Source organism: Sycon ciliatum, chromosome 3, assembly GCF_964019385.1.
Source record: "Sycon ciliatum chromosome 3, ocSycCili1.1, whole genome shotgun sequence".
Classification (NCBI taxonomy): Eukaryota; Metazoa; Porifera; class Calcarea; order Leucosolenida; family Sycettidae; genus Sycon; species Sycon ciliatum.
In genome coordinates this window covers 27,676,334-27,685,139 of record NC_088645.1, presented here as the reverse complement: position 1 = coordinate 27,685,139, position 8,806 = coordinate 27,676,334, and positions in this window count along the sequence as shown.

Here is an 8,806-nt window from a genome sequence, read left to right as displayed (position 1 = left end):
CAAGATACATCAATACTTCAACAACTAGCTACTTCCGAAACCTGGAAAAGCTACTTGAAAGTAAAAAGTGGCCTTGTATCGGGGTTCGGAAGTTGCTGATTACGTTCAAGCGACTTTTTCACTTTCGCGCCGTTTCCCACGGTTCTCCATGACAACTTACAAGGAAAAGTGACTTGTAAGCGTTTTTTGTTGTAGTGTGGATAGGCCCTAATTACAATCATGATACATCAGTACAGTCATGTACATTCTGTGAATTTCAAAAAAATTACGAGTCCAATATCGCCAGCGACAGAAAGCGGGTGCATAGATCCGATGATCCCGCAACAAGTCCGTCAGCTTTTCGGACTGACCAGACGAATACAGACAAGACAGAGGCGATGCACTGGTTGCAATCCAAGAGCTGATGGTGCCCTTCGCCTGTGACATCGCTGACTCCGATGATGAAGTCAGAGAAGCCGACCAGGGGTGCAGATCGGCGGATTTCGACGGATAAGCTGACTTGAGGCACGCCAACAAGTAACTACATAGTTGCATTTCCTGTCTATGCTCAAAATAGGCCCCGTTTGTTTGTTTTTGTTTGACGACGTTGGCATGTGGCGCTATCCCATACATGTCACGTACCGTACCATCATAGACAGCTGGTCACCTTATTCAAATAAAATAAAATAAATTTCAACTGCAAGCTCATGACATAAAGCAACTTTGAAGAATGTGTATGGATGCGAAGTGTATCGAGTGAATGCATGCAAGGCGATAGTACGGGTTCGAATCCCATGATCCCATGATACTGGTGAACACATGTTAACCACACAGTCTGCACACTGTGTGGTCGCAGCTCATGCAGGTAAGTGTACTATCACGTCCAGCGCGCCCTCTTTTTCATCATCACTGGTACGGCACCTGCGCGTGCATCACTAGCACCACGTGTAGAGTCTACATAGCTGCAATCTTGCAGGTACAATCATGCACTGAGTGTCTCAGCCAGAGCGACAAATTTTATCGCTGTTGCATGCATTTAGTTTGCTGATCCCTCGATGTTTCTCCAAGCGCTGCTTCTTGTTCCACGAAGTCATTCTCACCCCAGGTAAGGTAAAACAGTGATGAAGCTTGATTGAATGGCCATAAGCACGAGAAATGTGCAGGCTGCAACGCCTGACTGATCTCAGTGAGTCGAAATTACCATCGCGGCGACATCAGCGAAGAAATTGGGCCTAGTTCAAAAATTTCAGCTTCCAATAACAGAAAATAGAACTTTGCCGTCACCCTATACTGATGACTAACGCCTATGTCCGATTCCTTGCCTCTGGTACGAGTGCTGGTGAGTAAATATCCCGTTTTAAATCAAAAGTCAAACTGCGACAATTTCGATGACGCGGAGGAAGTACGATTATATTTGAAAAATCCAAACGAGTATTCGAATATTCGGTATAATTGTTTCACCCTTATATTGTACCATATGGTATGGAATATAATTTTACCTCATTGGCTCAACAGGTCAATGTATTACTACAAAAAGGCCAGAAAATCCGATTATAAGGAGATAAAAGGAAAAGAAGGAGCAATCCAAAAGTGGATGAAGTGAGAGAAAATATCATTTCACAATAAAATCTTCAATCAACTTTGCGTACCTCATATTCAAACTGATTGAAACGTTTTTGCAATACAATGATGTAGGCAATCAATGAAAAAAAAAAACATTTCCATCAGTTCTGATGAGCTTGATGAGCTAGGCAAAAAAAGCATGTAGAGGTGAAATCCTGAAAATTCGAACCTCAAAATGCCAGGAAAAAACTTCTAATTATCCGGACATTCTAATTATCCAAACATGAGCCCACGACTCAATATGTATGTCACTTGAAATGCTCTCATGGTCACGCAGAGTTGCGCTATGGACCTTAGACACAAATTTTATGGACACTGAACTGACCGGCACAGCCTGCTCATGATAACTGAACTCACCAGTACAGTGTACAGTGAACTTTGAATTTCTTCCTTCTCGTCATCGAAATTGTCGCAGTTTGACTTTTGATATAAAACGGGATATTTACTCACCAGCACTCGTTTCTCTGGCTGAGACACTCAGTACATGATTGTACCTGCAAGAGCCGTGTAGACTCTACACGTAGTGCTAGTGATGCACGCGCAGGTGCCGTACCATGGTATACCAATGATGCTGAAAAAGACGGCGCGCTGGACGTGATAGTACACTTACCTGCATGAGCTGTGACCACACAGCTAAAATAAATGGGCAAGCCACGGCTAAAAAAAGTTCATTTCAAGATCGAGGTGATTCCGCCGACGGTAATCAAGCGACCTCGCAACGATCGTGTGTTCTTACTAGTCTTCGTTGGTGGTGAAGTAGAAATCATCCAGAGCTAGCAGACGACAAGCATAGCAGCTCTTGTCCTTTCGCGACCACTTTCAACCTTCCTAGAAATATTTCGGAACGATATTTTTGCGTCCATTGACATCAGAGACGACGGCGACTTCATCTCTGCATGAAAACTCTCAGTCCAACTGTCCTGGAACGTTACTCTAGTCTTCAGACTATCATACTGTGTAATATGTTTTGAATGGCTTAGCTTATGGAATTGTCAGTAACAAGGGACAAGTCACTAGTCAAACTGCGACAATTTCGATGACGCGGAGGAAGTACAATTTGCTAACTTCGAATGATCAGCACAAATCCCACACATTTTCTATGTAAGTGGAATCTGTGGGACTTCTTATTAACCGGACATGTCCAGTTCGGGGTTCGAATTATCGGAAATTTTATGTGGGAATCGTATTGATAGAAATCGGTCCTGGAAAAACTTCTAATTAAGCGGTGTGTTCGAATTAAGCCATATTCGAATTATCAGGATTCCACCTGTATTGACCTTTGATAAATACCCACACTCATTAGTGACCACACCATCAACAGTATCAAATTCAAAATTAATAAATTTGCTTTGACTCAATAAATACCACCGCACTTTTCTATGTAGCACTGCATTTTCCCCTAAAAAGGAGTATTTTATAAACAGTATTTATTGGAGTTTAAGCCGATAAAATATATTTAATACAATGATAACAAAATATATGAAATACTCCTTTTTAGGGAAAGTGAAGGTTAACATATGTATAATTAGTGCTGAAACGATTACGTTTTTTCCTTAGTGGCTTAGCTGATAGCCTGATACCATTACGATCGACTTGTCGGCTAAACGATTATCATTGTAAGGTCATATCCACACTACAGGTGTGAAACATAGTAGCGTCCTCTTTCAAGTGGCGTGCAAGTGCACTTGCATCCACACTCACAAGAACAGCCGGCGTGAAACGTGACTTTTGAGGAGCGCCCGCGGGAATTTCCCCTCATATTCAAAATTTTATCTCAGAGAATTCCACATTGATCTGAAAGAGAAAGTATCGACTCAGAAATGTGTTCGTGGAGGCTTTATCTTGTTGTTCCTACCTATGTCTCCCTGTTTGTTGATTCAAGTGGACAATGCCTCCAGTTATGAACAATCGAAGACGAAAGAGGTTGCTGTTTGCGACATACCTCCGCCCATCATTGAGCCGATCAAGTTTTTTTGAATGCACGAGCGATTTGGAAACGGATGAACAGCAATAATCTTCTTTCTTTCCCACAGCAGGACTCTTGCTGCTCCTGTGTGCAAGCACTACTTCGCTTGGCCGTCGATTGTGGACAATCTGCACTGTGATCTCATTCCGAAATGTATCGCCATACAGCTAGCGGCTGAATAAATTCAACTTCACGGCAATCTCCTTCACGTTCACCGCCCGCTTTTCATCGTCCCATTGCTCGCTTTCTGTTCTGCAGCCCACAGCTCAATGAGCTTTCCTTCCAGCTCTTCAAAGAACACAACCCTCGGCATTTTCTCAAGATACATCAATACTTCAACAACTAGCTACTTCCGAAACCTGGAAAAGCTACTTGAAAGTAAAAAGTGGCCTTGTATCGGGGTTCGGAAGTTGCTGATTACGTTCAAGCGACTTTTTCACTTTCGCGCCGTTTCCCACGGTTCTCCATGACAACTTACAAGGAAAAGTGACTTGTAAGCGTTTTTTGTTGTAGTGTGGATAGGCCCTAATTACAATCATGATACATCAGTACAGTCATGTACATTCTGTGAATTTCAAAAAAATTACGAGTCCAATATCGCCAGCGACAGAAAGCGGGTGCATAGATCCGATGATCCCGCAACAAGTCCGTCAGCTTTTCGGACTGACCAGACGAATACAGACAAGACAGAGGCGATGCACTGGTTGCAATCCAAGAGCTGATGGTGCCCTTCGCCTGTGACATCGCTGACTCCGATGATGAAGTCAGAGAAGCCGACCAGGGGTGCAGATCGGCGGATTTCGACGGATAAGCTGACTTGAGGCACGCCAACAAGTAACTACATAGTTGCATTTCCTGTCTATGCTCAAAATAGGCCCCGTTTGTTTGTTTTTGTTTGACGACGTTGGCATGTGGCGCTATCCCATACATGTCACGTACCGTACCATCATAGACAGCTGGTCACCTTATTCAAATAAAATAAAATAAATTTCAACTGCAAGCTCATGACATAAAGCAACTTTGAAGAATGTGTATGGATGCGAAGTGTATCGAGTGAATGCATGCAAGGCGATAGTACGGGTTCGAATCCCATGATCCCATGATTTTTATGGTTTGAAAACATTGGAGAAATGAAAAATATAACATCATCGTTGTATACTTTTTTTTAACTAGGTCATCAAGGTAACCATGTCGCATTATCGCGTTAGCGTTCAAATGCTTATGTGTGTGGTGCCAATGGGCCGACAATGTAAGGATCGGGTAGATTGCAGTGTTTTAATGCGCGCGGTTGTGGTATATTAGAATTCTGAGATCTTTAACAGAGGATTACGAGGAGCAAAATGACAGGGGTGGCAATGTTGAAGCTCAGAGCAGACGGTATTGACAGGTGTGCCTACACAGAGAGTAGAAGATGGGAAAAGAGAGGTCTCACCGCCTCGAGAGTATGTGTGCTTGCGAAAGGCTACGCCAATAACAAGAAACAACCAAGCAAATATCCCGTCGTTCGGAGACTTACGGACTTCGTGAAAGGATGCATCGACAGCAAGAGGCCGCTGAACAGGCATCCAATGGGCAGGAGAAAATACATGATCATGCCCGAACTTGTTCAGGATGCGGTGACAGCGGTCCGTAGGCATAGGGCCGACGAATTATCATTCGAATGTTCTGGGTGTGCTGCTAAAGGGTCAGGAATGTAAGGACAAGGTAGATTGCAGTGTTTTAATATGTACCCTTGTTGTATAAGTAGTATGCCAAGAGCACTTGCCCTATAACGCCTATAGGGCGAATATATCTGGCTGACTGTACAGTGCATGCTGAGGTGACTTCAAACTTTCGCCATTCAGTCAATCCTTGTTCGAAATCAACAAACGAAAGGTCTAATCGTATCAAAAAAAGCCTCAGCCGACGGCTCCAAAACACCCAAAGACTATTCGAGGTCATGGGAAGACGAGGGAAGACGATCCAAGGTCATGACGCAGAGTTATGACACTCGAATGAAATTTGCTGGCACGAGCCAGCTAGCGCCAGCGTAAACTTGAAACGCGAGCAAGGGATTTTCACTGACTCGCTGCCCACGCCTGCACAAGTAGCATACGTCATTCTGAAGCTGAATTTTGAAGCTCTCTCCTGCAAAAAAAATTGACGGTTCTGCGATCGATATTGTTAAAATGACTGAGAACTCAGTAGCGCACTCTCAGGCTTGGCATTGGAGCTCTCAAATAGCGCTGTGGCGTTACTCCTACGACTCTGTCATTTGCGCACTGGGTACGGCTGTGTTCGTCTTGGAGAGAGCTTTCCATAGAGCGTGAGATTGTTGGAATACTCGAAAGGAGATCTAAATTACTGTCCGATAAAAATTTTAGTTGTTGAATTTCACGCGTCTACTGAAATAATTTAAGCTGTAAATCAACAGAGGACTATGAGGAGGAGGAAAATAACAGCTAGGGTGAGAGTGTTGAAGGTCTGAATAGACGGTGTCGACATCAGTGCCTACAGAGAGTAGAAGATGGGAGACAATAGGTCCCGCCGCCTCGAGAGTCGCCGTGCTTGCGAAAGGCTACGCCAAAAACAAGAGACAACCGCCGTATTAAAACTGATCGACTACATCATTGTATCGCAAAAGTGTTTCCATCCGATCGAATAACAATCATGGTGAGTAATAAGGCAAACAAGCATAACGTAGGGCCCTGAGCTTTCAAGCTCTCTCGTTACGACATAGCCTACCTGAACCGTTTTAGCTTTGTTTATAGGAAGAAAGGAATACCGTATTATCTCTATTGCAAGCGCAGTCTCTTCTAAAAGCTCAGTCTCTATTATAAGCGCACTCCAAGAGGGCTTCGAAGATATACAAGTGCAGTCTCCAATATAAGCGCAGAGCTTATAATGGAGAACCGTACGGATCATGTCCATGCATATTTGACGTCACACAGTATCACACAGTATCACACAGTATCACATAAACACATGCTGTGGTAAAAGACTGCGATCCCGAGATCTAAAGTACAGACTCAGTGTACCAGGAAGCACAAAACTGCAGTCCGGGTGCCTCCTGGGAAGCATTGTGCTACTGATATAACGAGAGAGCTTGGAAGCTCAGGGCCCTACGCTATGCTTTTTTGCCTTGATGACCTAGACAAAAAAAGCATGGGGATGTTATAAATTCTTATAAATTTCTCCTTTTTTTTTTAAAGACATAACCTGGGATTCGAACCCGCATTATCGCGCACCCTGCATGCATCCCCCGATACGCTTCGCATACATACTAATTCTTCCAAGTTGCGTCACGTTATGATCTTGCATTTGAAAGCCCTACTTGAATATGCATTGTGGCCAGCCGTGTTTGATGGTTCGGTACGGGACAGGTACGGTCGAGGGTAATACAACACCGTCTACCGCCTTGATGACGCCAAAAAAAACATAGGGATGTTATAAATTTTTCAATTTTCCTATTTCGTTTTTTAAGGCATATCCTGGGATTCGAACCCGCACTATCGCCCTACATGCATTATCCCATGCACTTAGCATTCATACTCATTCTTCCAAGTTGCTTCACGCTATGATCTTGCGTTTGAAAGCCCTATTTAAATATAGCGACCAGCTGTATGTGGCCAGCTAGCTGTGTTTGATGCTACGGTAGGGTACAGGACAGATATGGGATAGCGCCAGGCGTGACACAAACACATAAACAAACGAATAACAACTTAAAGCAGTGTGGACCCTGGCTAGCGCCAGACGTTACTAAAGTAACGTCTTCTGCATAGCTGCGGGAATGAAAAATAATAGGCAATGTTCATGTAGCAGGTGGTTGGAAAATTATAAACCCAGTCTCTACAGTCTGTTTCAAAAAGATTAGCAATCAAGTTTGGGTCTTAAAAAGTATGAAGATAAGGGAAATTCGGACAACAAAGTACATAAAACGGCTTGTTAGGGCACGGCAAATTGTTCTGTGAAGGTTTCAGAACAATTGGACCAACCGTTAAGGAGTTAGTATTTCGGCCAGGTTTCTGGCCTTTTCCCATGGTTTATAATTTGCCCTGGAAGCCAGTATCGATTTGTTATCAAAACCCACGATTTATCCCTTCCTTTTTGGCCTTGTGGTTATGCATGCTGTCTGCTGCCCATGAAGTTGTGAGTTCAAATCCCAACAAATCTTCAAGTGAAATATTTTTTCTTGATTTTTCATTGTTTTGGTGATCACGCTGGTACAAGACAAAGAAGGTGGCTGCGCCAAACGACTTGTTGTTGGAGCTCGCGTTTCCTGCCGAACTGACTGACACTTGATTGGCTCACGCCATTTGAAGTTGTGAACACGGAAGTCATTGCGCTGTAGCTACGTGTTGTTGAATACACCGGCACATCGATCGATCGATTTCTGTTTGAGAATTATTTTAGTAACTGAAGATCGCCAATTTATTTGAATTTAGGAGTCAACACCGTCTTCTATAAGCTTTCACAGGCGTCTGCTTTTGTCACAATGTCGTCGAAGTCACACGGATAGCTCTGCCACTTCAAGGCCTTGGGAATGAGTCTGTGTCAATGCCGTTTTCGTCACACCGTGAGAATAAATTGCATCCGCGGCAGCTCAAAGAATCTATTTGGTCACAAAACGGACGCATCCCGCTCGTCAAAATTTACCACACTTTCGACATGTCCTCTCTGACTCCATATCGATGCGAGGAAGAGCTCGTTTGTTGTAAACCAGACGAACATGTACGAGTACCGACGTCAGTGAGTTGTCATTTTTCATGCTTTCGCGCGGAATATTTCTTCCAGTTGACAGTGAGTTTTTCCAGGCAGCGCTCGAGCGCTCATACGGTAAGACGGCAAACTCCGCGGGCGATCGCCAGGATTGCTAATCTTTTTGAAACTGACTACAGTAGAAGCCCAGTCTCCAATATAAGCCCAGGGTCCGGACTGGTTGAAAAAATATAAGTGCTGGGCTTATAATGGAGATAGTACGGTACTATTGTAATAGTACATAGTAGGTTCAGGTGCCATTTACATTGGACATTTGTCTTCTGTGTAAGGCCATGGTAAAATTTATCTTTGATTGTCAAGTACGCGCGCACCGATTTTTGGCGGCGCACCGACGATTTTTATTTTAAATTTCTATGCATGCATATGCGCGCATTGGCCGGCCAGGCATGCATGATGTGTGAAAGTACAGTCCTGGCATGCTGTGTAATACAGTTGTGGCTAGTGAAATCCAACACTTGGCATAAGGGACTGCACCATGCA